Source organism: Microtus ochrogaster, unplaced genomic scaffold, assembly GCF_000317375.1.
Source record: "Microtus ochrogaster isolate Prairie Vole_2 unplaced genomic scaffold, MicOch1.0 UNK24, whole genome shotgun sequence".
In the NCBI taxonomy this organism is placed as follows: Eukaryota; Metazoa; Chordata; class Mammalia; order Rodentia; family Cricetidae; genus Microtus; species Microtus ochrogaster.
Window position 1 is genome coordinate 1004158 of NW_004949122.1, and position 13308 is coordinate 1017465.

Below are 13308 nucleotides of genomic sequence, written 5' to 3' on the forward strand. Positions count from 1 at the left end.
ACCCGAATTCACCGTTTGAACTCGACCTAACACAGAGGTGGAGAAGGACAGAGTATTTGAAAATCTACTACTGTTCTTAAAGACTCCTTTCCTTCTACATTAGCTGCCCAGCCTGCTCACCCACATCCCCAAACACACACACCCATCACAAGCTTCTGCATCTCATTACACCACCTTCCCCGTGGTTGGCGGTAATAGCACACTGCCTGAGGAAGGAAGTGGCCAAGCTGACCCCGAAGGCTAATCCAACCAGAGAAGGACTGGTTAGTCACAGACCAGAGCTCAGGGATTAGAGATGGATCCGGTGACACCTGGCAGAGAGCCTCTGGGAGCCAAGAGCCCACAAAGACAACCCAATGCCAAGAGTCTTAACACAGACACCCATTTTGCCCATTTACGATGCCCTAAGTGTTCATTACTTGATAACAGCACAGCCTTCTCCAGTGAGGATGGGATGGAAAACATCCCTCTAGTAAAGTTCTCACAGTCGAGAGTCTGCGATTCTTTCTTTCCTAGTGTTTTAAGAGCCGCAAAGCTGAGAGCCAAGCAGATGGCATATTCTCAGAAGTGTTATCGTCAGCCTTAAGCTGTCTTAAGTGCATAGAAACAGTGCTGGACTGGAAACGAGAAGCCGAGATTGCCATCTCTTCCATTGGGTGTTAATTTCAGAACCAGTAAGATAGCATGTGTTAGACCTGCTGTTGTTCCAAGGGTTGTCATGGGACCCTGATCACAGCAAATGATTTAAACACCATCAACCCTGTGATTCAAGGTCCTCCACTTCCCAAGGCAAAACTCCCTGCATTCAAGTGAGGCAGGACACCATAAAATCCAAAAGGATATTGTAGTCTCTGTGAGACAATAACTAACCCTCTATCTCTACCTACCTACCTAACAGAATAAAAACAGGTGATGAAGACAAAGAACACAGCTAGATTTTTATTTAAAAAAAAAAAGGGGGGGGGATATAGGGTGAGAGAGATCGCTCATCAATTATGACATGAGCTGAAGAGGACCCAGGTTCCGTTTACAGCACTCAAACCAGGCAGCTCATCAATGCCTGTGACTCCAGTGTCACAGAATCTTACATCATCCTTCCGTTTTTAAAGGCCACTCACACACATGTGCACATCCACACAAAGAATAATAAACAAATAATTAGGAAAAAATGGGCCTGTGAAAAATATATTTGAACCAATGGTCCTGAGGCAGACTACCTTGAGTAACAAAACAGACGAGGTTGCTGGGGTCTATAAAAACAGAATATAATAAGCAGCTGTGAATCTACACTAACACTAATCGGTTGCCTTATTAAGCAACTAATTAACTAGGAGAAGAGGCATTTCCTTATGAAAATTTTGATTAATGACAGTAGAATAAAACAGATAAATAGCAAAACACCACTGGAAAATAATGATAACAATTATATTAAGCAACACCCACATGTGTATGGTAAATTAATGGAAAAAATTAGAGGAAACTGTGATATTTGTGAGGCCTCAAAACAAATCCTCCAAGAATTTATATGTTGTAGGGAAGATAGCACCTTTGCAGTATAGAAATCCTGCACATACTCTGTGAACCAAGATACTACGATCAAAATGACCAGTAATAAAAATGTATTGATATCGTGGGCCCTATATCATCCACTAGGAAGGACACTGGTATAACTTTTAATGTGTTTTTTACTCATTCTTTTTTTTTTTTTTTTTGTTTTGTTTTGGAGACAGGGTCTATATAGCCCTGTATGTCCTGGAACTCCCTTGGTAGACCAGGCTGGCCTCGAACTCACAGAGATCCGCCTGCCTCTGCCTCCCGAGTGCTGGGATTACAGGCGTGCGCCACTACCGCCCGGCTACTCATTCTTGCTTGATTGTTTTTTTGTTTTAATTACTGTTTTGAGACAAGGTCTTACCATGCAGTGCAGACTGGCCTAGAACTCACTGTGGGAAGCAGACTGACCTTGAACTTAGTGAGATCTGATTTCTTCTGCCTCCTGAATGTTGGGATGAAAGGTGAGTGTTATTGCACCAAGCCTCTTTCTAATATGTTCTCACCAGAGCTACATAACCTTGTCTGACTCATTAGAAAAACCAAGTGGTGGACAACCCAAGTTTAGGGACATTCTGCAGACTGGTCTGTGTTTCCAAAGCACCAATGTCATGAGAGACTAAGAATCTGTCATAAGTCACAAGGGACTAAGGAGATGCTAAGACTGAAGAAGCGAATCATGGAGCAGTTGCTGAACAGTTGTGGGAAATAATGGAGTTCAAATAGAGCCAATGATTTGCTTAGAAATACCACACTGGTGTTAATTTTTTAGTTTTGCAAGATATATCATAGAAAATAGCACGTGAGCAGTTGGAGAAATAGGGTAAAATACATGTAGGAAGTCTATACTACTACAGTTTATGGAAATAAAAATCCATTGCAGATTTAAAAGGTTAAACAATGGAAATTAAAAGTCTAAGATCTCAGTATGGCTTTCTGCAACATCAAAAGGTTGGTGCCCAGTCTGTACCTTGCAGACAACTGTACAAGGCCAAAGATCACTATGAATGTAATCTGCAAAACCCTGTAAGCTTCCTAAAGCGTTGTGAAGTTGTTTTGTTTTGTTTTTGTTTTTGTATTTTTTGTTTTCGGTTTTTTGGTTTTGGTTTTGGTTTTTCGAGACAGGTTTTCTCTATGTGGCTTTGCAGCCTGTCCTGGAACTTGCTCTGTAGACCAGGCTGGCCTCGAACTCACAGAGATCCACGTGTTTCTGGCTCCCAAGTCCTGGGATTAAAGGTGTGTGCCACCATTGCCCGGTTGTGAGTTTTCTGTATAATATTTTCTTTGTAACTCAATAGTGTGGTTCTCTGAGCATGAGTTTTGCAGATGAATACCATACTGCAACATCAAAAGGTCGGGTGTGCTTGGGAAGAACACCAAATTTTACATTAATTTAAAAATTAATTATTTTCTGAAAAACAATCTTTTATCATTTTACATACCAATTTCAGTTCCTACTCCTCTCCTTCCTCCCACTCCACCCCCATCTACTCCTCAGAGAGGGTAAGTTTCCCCATGGGGAGTCAACAAAGTCTAGCACATCTCTTTGAGGCATGATCATGACCTTGTCCACTATGTCTAGGCTGATCAAGGTTTCCCTTCAAAGAAAATGGGCTCTAAAAAGCCAGTTCAAGCAGCACAGATAAATTCTGGTCCCACTGCCAGTGGCCCCACAGTCTGCCCTAGCCATACAACTGTCACCCACATTCAGAGGGCCTAGCTTGGTCTTATGCTGGTTCCCCTGCTGTCGGTCCAGATCAGTGAGTTCCCTTTAGCTCAGGTAAGCTGTTTCAGTGAGTATCCCCATCATACTCTTAATCCCTTTGCTCACATTATCGTTTCTTCCTTTCTTCAACTGGACTTTGAGAGCTCAACCCAGTGCTTCACTGTGAATCTCTACATCTGCTTCCATCAGTTGCTGGATGAAGTTTCTATGATAACAATTAAGGTAGTCATCAGTCTGATTACAGGGACAAGACCAGTTCAGGCACTCTCTCCACTGTTGCTTAGGGTCTTAGGTGGGGTCATCCTGTGAATTCCTGGGAATTTCCCTGGTGCCAGGTTTCTTGCTAGCCCCATAATGGCTCCCTTAATGAAGATCTCTCTTTCCTCGCTCTGCCTCTCTGTCCTTACCCCATCTCAGCCATCCTGTTCCATTATGTTCTCCTCCCCTCCTTCTCCCCTTAGGTCCTCCCTCCCCCCTCCATCCCTACACTACAAATTTGTTCAGGATATCTTGTCTATTCCCCTTCCCTGGGGAATACATGTATGTTTCTCTTAGGGTTCCCCTTGCTACTTAGCGTCTCTGGGGCTGTAGACTGGTTGTCCTTTGCCTTACATCCAATATCCACTGATGAGTGAGTACATACTGTGTCTTTCTGGATCTGGGTTACCTCACTCAGAATGTTTTTTTTATATAGTTCCATCTATTTGCATGGAAATTTCAAGATGTCATTGTTTTTTACCATTGAGTAGTACTCCATTGGGTCAATGGACCACATTTTCTTTATTCATTCTTCAGTTCAGGGGCATCTAGGTTGTTTCCAGGTTCTTGCTATTACAAATAATGCTGCTATGAATATAGTTGAGCAAATGTCCTTATAGTATGATTGAGCATCCTTTGGGTACATGCCCAAGAGTGGAATTGCTGGATCTTGAGATAAGTTGATTCCCAATTTTCTGAGAAACCGCCATACTGATTTCCAAAGCAACTGTACAAGTTTGTGCACCCACCATCAATGGAGGAATGTCCCTCTTACTCCACATCCTCTCTAGCATAAGCTGTTATCGGTGGATTTGACCTTAGCCATTCTAACTGGTGTAAGATGGTGTCTCAGGGGCATTTTGGTTTGCATTTCCTCTATGACTAAAGATATTGAGCATTTCCTTAAATGTCTTTTGGCTATTTGAGATTCTTCTATTGAGAATTTTCTGTTTAAATCTGTATCTCATTTTTAATTGGATTATTTGGTAGTTTGATGTTTAGTTTCTTGAGTTCTTTATATACTTTGAAGATCAGTCCTCTGACTGACATGGGGTTGGTGAAGACATTTTCCCATTCAATTGTCTGCCATTTGTCTTATTGACAGTGCCCTTTGTCTTTCATAAGCTTCTCTTCTTAAAGAAGTTTCAGGAGGTCCCATTTAGTAATTGTGGATCTCAGTGTCTGTGCTGCTGGGGTTATATTTAGGAAGTGGTCTCCTGTGCCCATGCATTTGACTACTTCCCACTTTCTCTTCTATGAGGTTCAGTGTGGCTGGATTTATGCTGAGACCTTTGATCCATTTGGACTTGAATTTTGTGTATGGGGATAGATATGGATATATTTGTATTCTTCTACAAGTTGATATTCAGTTTTGACAGCACCATTTGTTGAAGATGCTTTCTTTTTTTCATTTTACATTCTTAGCTTCTTTGTCAAAAATCAGGTATTCATACATATGTAAGTTAATATCAGGATCTTTGATTCGATTACTTTGGTACAACAGTCTGTTTTTATGCAAGTACCAAGCTATTTTCATTACTGTAGCTCTGTAATAGAACTTGATGCTAGGGATAGTGATGCCTCTAGAAGTTCCTTTATTGTACAGGATTTTTTTTTTTTTGCTATTCCGGCTTTTTGCTTTTTCCAAAGTTAAGTATTGAAGTTGTGTATTGAAGAATGCTGAATTCTAAACTCAAACATAACAGAAAACATAAAAATGTAAAGAACTATTATGTCGCCAGGCGGTGGTGGCACACGCCTTTAATCCCAGCACTTGGGAGGCAGAGGCAGGCGGATCTCTGTTCTGTGAGTTCGAGACCAGCCTGGTCTACAGAGCTAGTTCCAGGATAGGCTCCAAAGCCACAGAGAAACCCTGTCTCGAAAAAAAAAAAAAAGAACTATTATGTCCAACCAAATGAAATTTTAAAAATTTCAAATATGTAACTTAAAGAAAAGGAAAAAAATTACAAAATACAAGACAGAAAAATATACCCAGCAAAAACATTCTGTTTACTGTCTTTATAGTGAGAAAGACAATATTTATATCAATTACTACAAGTTACTAATATATTTCAAAATTATTAAAGAGAAAAATGAAAGCTGATACTCTACAACATACACACATACATACACACATACACACACATGTGTGCACACACATACACATACACACACACACACACACACACACACACACACAAAGAGCCAAAGCTACAGACCAACTAGTCAGTTGTAAGTAATTAATTATAAGGTGGTATCATCTTCATCTAATGGTTTTTAAATTGCAGTAATAATAATACCAAGTAATGAGGGGCATCCAGGAAAAATGGGGAATTCATAAGTATGAGTGTGGAGACTGCCTGTTGGATCAAGCTTTTGGTTTGCATAGGCACCGATCTCCAAGGAAAGAGAAACAGAATGTTTATTAGGTGCTGCTTCCTCCCCTGAGGACAAGTGGACAGACTCTCAGGCAAAGTAGATATGTGTCCCATGATGTCACTGACTTAAAAGGGCTTATTACAGACAGGCTCAGATCTGTATACAAGGCCTAAGTCACCATTATAGACCATTATGGGGCCTTGGATTTATTGAGATAGGTATAGGGTAAAAAAGGCTCAAAATAACAACAAAATGCCTACATTTGAACATCAAATCATAACCATGATCCTGATCCATCATGTCTTACCCAGACATCTGGAATGCTAATGACCCATGACCTCTTACACTAATGAGGAACCTCAAGCGAAACAAATTACTGCACAACGATAATGAGATATCACAGGTCTGCCATATACACAGCCTTTACAAAGGGCCCAGAAGACAATCCCCTCCACTGTTCCAGATGCCCTGCCAGCCCCTCCTAGCAGCACACTGGGAGCTTGTCCCCTGCATTCCTGCAGCGGAGTTCAACACAGCCTCTCTTTGTCTGCTCTTGCTTTGGTGAATTCTTCCACCACCCACATCACCGCCCTCCATGATGCCATTTGGTGCCATTTTGCACGGGGATAGGGAGACCGCTGGAAAGTTTTGAGTCAGAGAGATTTGAGCTGATTTGTATTCCAACAAAGTCACCCTGATCTCTGCATTGAAAGGACACAGGCACTGGTTAACAACAGAGGTGTCGGAAGCGGTTAGATTCTAACCATACTCAGAAGCTAGAGTCAAAGGAATTTCCTGACAGGATGAACAGGATCAGAACGTGATGAAGATGAAGGGGGTCAGAGGGTGATAAAAGTCAGGAATAACAATTAAGTTTTGGTCATCACAACTGGAAGGATGGATGTGAATGTAAACAAACAAACAGATAAATAAATAAATGGAGGACATGGTTGTTCCTAAGGGACTGAGACTTTTAACACAGATATATGGGAGAACACAGGCAGAGGCCTCTGGGAGAGTCCAGAATGAACCAGACTTTGGGGAGGGGAAATGAGAGACAAAGAGAAGAGAGAGGACACAGGCTGGCCTAAGAGGCCAGGAGGCCAAGAGCACCAAGAGGTAAAAAGGGCAGTGTTGCCAGAATGGCTGGGTTGTAGAAAGAAGAGCAGCTGGAGGAATGGCAGTAAAGCTCAGGGGCTGGAAAGGTTGAGAGTGGAGGGTGGGGTAAGAAGTTCTGAGGACCCAGGACTGGGTAAGAGGTAGAAACTCGAGGAGACACCAGAGTCCACATTGCTATGTTAATCGGCACCTCAAAACAGGCATCTCAACCTTTTGTCCCCGGGTTGAATCCTAGTTTGAGAGCTAACAGGATAGAGATGCCATTTATTAGAAATTGAAAGACTTGCAGGAGGTTTGGGGGACAAGTGGGTGGTTGGTTATGAGGTCTGGAGTTAAGCAACTCCACCTACCCTGCTACCTGCAGGCTCACCAGCATCTGCCCACATTGGTTCCTGCAGTGACTGGTATCAGGGAAGAAGTTGCAGAATCAGTTTATACCGGCTCTTCCTGCTGTTCCTTTTAATCCTCCCAGCCTACCAAAGACTACCTTCTCCTCATTCTTAGATGAGGAAATCAGGACTTAGGAGGCCAGGCACTTCACTTCAGGTCCCATTGCCAGGAAGTGGTAGAGGATGGTTTTGAGGCAACTCCCGCTGCCCCAGTGTTGATCTGAAGAAGATCTCAACTGGGGTTGACATGGAGATCATCTCAAGTGTTGCTCTCCCATGCTGGAGTCATGGGTATCCTGCCGACCCAGGCAGTTTTGTTGACATAGACCTCATGACTTTGAGATCCTTATCAGTTTCACATCCAAGACTTCCATCAGATGGATCTGGAAACTGTAATGGCTTTTAGAATTTTTCATCTCTTTCCGCTGGAGGGGGTCACAGTGGGAAGAAACCGTTCTCAACTCAAGAAAGGGACTAGCTGCTTCAGAATGTCTTTGGGCAACAAATAGCTCCCACCATCTACTCAGAGCCAATTTAAAATCCTATAAAATGAATGTTAAATTAAAACCCAACAATATTGTCACAACTACCTCAGTTAACTACACAAACATCTGCTAATCTTATCACAAAGCAGAGAGAGAAAAACATGAAGTCGGTGCACACTTAAATAAAAGTCATCAAATGCTGCCTTAACTCTTCCCCAGTCTCTCTTTTGCCCCCACTATCCCCCCAAATGACAACGGTCACTGTTCTTCCCACCAAAAACTGGCTTTCAAGTCTAGAAAAGCATCAGAAAGTCCCTGCTGGGCTGCCAGCTGGAGAAGTGGCACAGGCCAGTGAACTCTCAAATGAGCTGACTCTGTAACAAAAGGTCCCTTTCCCTTGGAATAACTTCAAGGGATCTCACACTGAGACCCCACTGCTCCTTTTGTATTCCAGTTTGATTAAACTGGGAATTGTTCTTTGCTCAGGGCAGTTGAAAACACCAGGTGGTGGATCCTAGCGATAAAGGGTTTTATGGATCCTTTGTCAGAGACAGGCACCCCCATCATATAACTTACACCCCTGTGAACACGTGCCAGGAGCATTGCAGACAGCCTAATGGTCATACACAGAAAAACAAAAAGTCGATAAATCCAATTTCCCATTCTTTCATGGCTAAAGATTACTGTTGGTGATTAAACACAGCCTACCCACTGGTTAAAAGTAAAAAAAAAAAATTTAAGGTGCTTATACTTTGTGTATACGTATGAAATTGTCAAAGAATAAATAAAAGTTATCCTACAAAACGAGCATTTATAATAAAAGAAGTGAAAGTAAAGAAGGAATGAGTATAATGAGTATGTGTAAGATCTAACAGCAGTTCTTCGTAGATTCTGAAGTTCACATAAAAGCTAAAGACTAGCCGGGCGATGGTGGCGCACGCCTTTAATCCCAGCACTCGGGAGGCAGAGGCAGGCAGATCTCTGTGAGTTCGAGACCAGCCTGGTCTACAGAGTGAGTTCCAGGACAGGCTCCAAAGCCACAGAGAAACCCTGTCTCGAAAAACCAAAAAAAAAAAAAAAAAAAAAAAGCTAAAGACTAATCTTCCTGGCCATACACTAACCCGGCTCTCCCATAACTTGTCCAACCTTGTGTTCCAAGCCCCTCATGCACTGTGTCATTTGTATAAGGTGTTTAATAATAAATGTAAATGATAGTGATTGCTTATTAAAAACGTCGTTGTAATTATGTCAGTCTTTGATTGCCACATGACTGCTTCCTGCGTGGTGACGTAGGTCCACACCCATTCACTGTGTCATAGCGCTACAGTCCAGGTCTCTTGGCTCACAGTCCCACAAGACTGAAATTGAGATGTCAGCCAGCCAGGCACTTATCTAGAGGTTCTGGGAAGAATTGGCTTCTAAGCTAATCCATGATGCTGGCCCAATTTAGTTCCTTGCTGCTATAGGGCTGAGATTTCTATTTCTTTGCTGGCAGTTCAGTCTGGGTCTCCATTAGCCTCTGAGAACTCCCAGCATTCCTTCTCATTTGCCTTAGGCATCTTCAAAGCTACCAGCAGACTTCAAGTCTTTCTCAGGCTGGGAATCTGATTTCCTCCTAGGCCAGCAGCAGAAGAATGCGCTCTGCCTTTAAAGGGGCTGTTGTGGTTAAACTGACTCCTCCCAGAAAATCATCCTGTCTTAAAAGCAACTGTGCCCCCCTGAACAGAGGAGGGCCAGCTCACCATGTTCTTAGGTTCTCCAGGGCAGAGCATCACAGGGGGCACATTAAAGAAATCTCTGCCTACCCCAGTGGCAAAGATTGTTCAAGGGTTTTTACTTTCAATAATTTATCAGCGTTCACACCAATGCCATGATCCCACCAATAAGGTGGGGCCCATTATTGTCTCCACCTTTTAGCTAAAGCCCAGACTACAGTAAATCATTTGCCAAGATCTCCCAGCTCCTAATGGCTGGACCTAGATCTCCCCTTGGTAGGAGGGTCTCACAATCTCACCTTTCAGCGGCCATTCTACATGGCTTTTAAATCAGCGATTTCCGGAACTAAGCGTGAATAATTGATTTGGTGTGGGACCAGGAGACAACCGTGAGGGTGAATTAATTCCTTGATGTATATGGAAATTTTTGTGTGTAAATTCTTCAGCAGATTATTCTGGAAAGAAGTCTACCAGGTGTCAAAGACACGGTCTTAAAACTGAGTACCCCACAACACAAGTCCCCCCTTTTTAAGCTTCTGGTGCTGTTGAGTTGAAACACTAAAGCATAGAATAGTAAACATTTGAGGCCAGTGAGGGGATAGTGAGGCCCCTTTAGCTCTAAGTGAGCACTGTAGATAGTCCCTGCTGGAAGAAACTTCCTTAGGTGAGCCGGCTACTCTCCAGGGCAAATACTGACAGTTGAGCAGGATAACATCAATATGCTAACAATATGTTCATTTGGATTCTAGAGTCAAAATTTGCATTCAGAACATTGCAAGAAAGAAGAGCGAGCATCTAAAACTAAAATCTTTGCTCCCATCTGAAATGTTCGTGCTGCTCTCTCTGGGGCTTATTGTACTTTTAGTGCACAGCAGCCCTGTGTATAAACAGCACCCAATTTAGTCAAGAAGTCTTGAGTTCCAGGGCTGACTTATTCCTTGGGTGACTTTGAGCAAGTCGATTACTTCCTGAATTTTCTTTTTTTTTTTTTTAGTAGGCAAGTCTTTTTATTCCTAAAATCCAGCCTCCAGTGATGCCCTTTGCCCAAGAATGACTGCCCTGACCTGGGCTAGCACGTCCTTCCTCAGTGATAGGGTCCTAAGTGCGAGGTGGCCATTCGATGAGAAGATAAAGAAGATAGAAAATTGTGGGTTAGGAGGTCTCTCAAGCTGTGTCTCATGCCAAGAAAGCTTATTAAAAAGTGCAGCATCTTATATACTATTTCCAGGAGAGAAACGGGACAAAGTCAACAGAAAGCTAATCAGTGTTACCCAAGGGGAACAGGGTATCTCAAGAACATAACAAACAGGTACACAGTGGCCTTGGACTGATAACCATAGTCCCTCAGATGGGAAGAGGTGGGTTCAGGAACTGAAGCCACAGGTCCCTCATAGCCCTGGCCCCAGGGCATTACTGAGTCTGCCAAGCATGTTCCTTCTCTGTCAGGGCCTCAGGAAAAGCCTTGGTCACTACAGCCCTCAACTGTGCACCTCTTAAACCTCCTGCATCAGCACCAGTGTTTCAGGGTTCCTATTGCTGTGATAAAACACCGTAACCAAAAGTAACTCTAAGAATAAGAGTTTTATGTAATCATACAGTTTGTAGCCCGTCATTCAGGAAAATCAGGCCAAAAATTCAAGGCAGGAACCTGGAGGCAGGAATTGATGCAGAGGCCATGGAAAGGTGCTGCTTACTGGCTTACAGCTTGTGGCTTGCTTGGTCTGTTTTCATACAGCACCCAGGACCACCAGCCCACAGTGAGCTAGGCCCTCCACATCAATCAAGAACACGGGCCACAAGCAAATCTAGTGATGGCATTTCCTAACTAAAGTTTCTTTTTTCCCAAAGGACTCTGATTTGTCTCAACAAGACATAAAACTAGTCATCACAGCGGCCAACTGGGGACTAATTGTTCAAATGCCCAAGACCATGGGAGGCGTTTCTCATTTGGACTCCCACATGCCTCTGACACACCTCAGGGAATTTCCGCCAGCCAGCAAGTGTTTCTTTGCATGAAGGTGTTCCCTGGCATGAGGAGTCTGCTGTGCTGCCTGCACAATAAAGCAGATGTCGGGAAGATGTATGACCCATGGAAAATAGCAGGCAGGGTGGTGTAGAAAACCTTCATTTGTGTGCCCCTTGAATGGGACTACTTATTCTGGTCCCTAGACTTTCCCCAGTGGAATTAAGCCTCAGTCTTAGCAGTGGTAACTGACTTATTAACACATTGTTGGATGTCTTTCCTCTTCCTGTTTCATTTCCCCATTAAAAACAAAAACAAAAAAAAACCCACTATGGTCGGGTTGGAGAGATGGCTCAGAGGTTAAGAGCACTGGCTGCTCTTCCAGAGGTCCTGAGTTGAATTCTTAGCAACCACATGGTGGCTCACAACCATCTGTAATGAGATCTGGCGCCCTTTTCTGGCACGTGTATAATAAATAAATAGATAAATAAAATTTAAAAACCTATGGTCTTTTACTTATCAAATTAACCATTAGAAAGATCTCATGGTGGTGTACACATTTAATTCCAGCACTTGGGAAGCAGAGGAAGGCAGATCATTAGAGTTGGAGACCAGCCTAGTCTATGGAGTGACTGTACAGGACAACCAGGGCTATGCAGGGAAATCCTGTATCAAAAACCAAAGCAAACAAACAAATCTTGTGTAAAAAGTGTGTTTGGAGTCTAGGGGTATACCCAGTTGGTAACCTAGCATGTGCAAAGCCCAGATTCAATTCAAAGCATTGCATATCCTCTGTGGTGGGATACACCCACAATCCTAGCACTTGGAGGTGGAGGAAGGAGGAGCAGAAATTCAGTATCATCCTGGCCCACATAGGCAGCCTGGGCTTAGTGAGACCATATCTTTAAAAAAAAAAAAAGTTACTGGTTTTTTTTTTCTGTTTTTTTTTTTTTAATATGTAGAGACCTGAACTAAAACTATTTATGTTACTAATCCCAGAGAAATGTGAAAAAGGAAAAGACTGTCCTAGAAAGCGGTAACCAAGGAAATAAATGCAGTTAGCCTGGTAAACTTGGGGTTATTTGCAGGATAACAGACAGTCAACTCATAGGGAGTTGTGCCGCTGAAAGACCCACCCCCACCATTGTGATGACTGTCCAACTTGCGAGCAACTACAAAGAGTCTCTTCCTTCCTAGCAGATGCTGGCTGCTTATTTTATCATGTGGAGGGTCCTTGTGAGTCTTCTACATTTTCTGAGTCTCCTAAGTTTCATGAACATCCTGTGTCTTACATGATGACTGTTTCAATGCAGAGGAAATCACTGCACATCAGCCTTCATTACATAACATTGTACTGGGCTGGAAAGAGGTTGTCAGCCAGGGATTCCATTTCTAAGGATCACAGATGTGGCTGGAAAAGGGGACTGAGGAACTTACTCCTAAGTGAGCTAGCGAGGGCTTTGGATGGTAATAAGCAATGAGTCCACTTTACATCCCAGTCGGTGGTTCTCAACCTTCCTAATGCTGCAACTCTTTAATACAGTTCCTCATACTGTGATGATCCGCCAACCATAACAGTATTTCCGTTGCTATTTCATAACTATAATTTTGCTACTGTTATGAATCATAATGTAAATATCTGATATGTAGATATATCTGCTATGTGATCCCTGTGAAAGGATTGTTTGACCCCCAAAGGGGTCACAACATACAGGTTGAAACC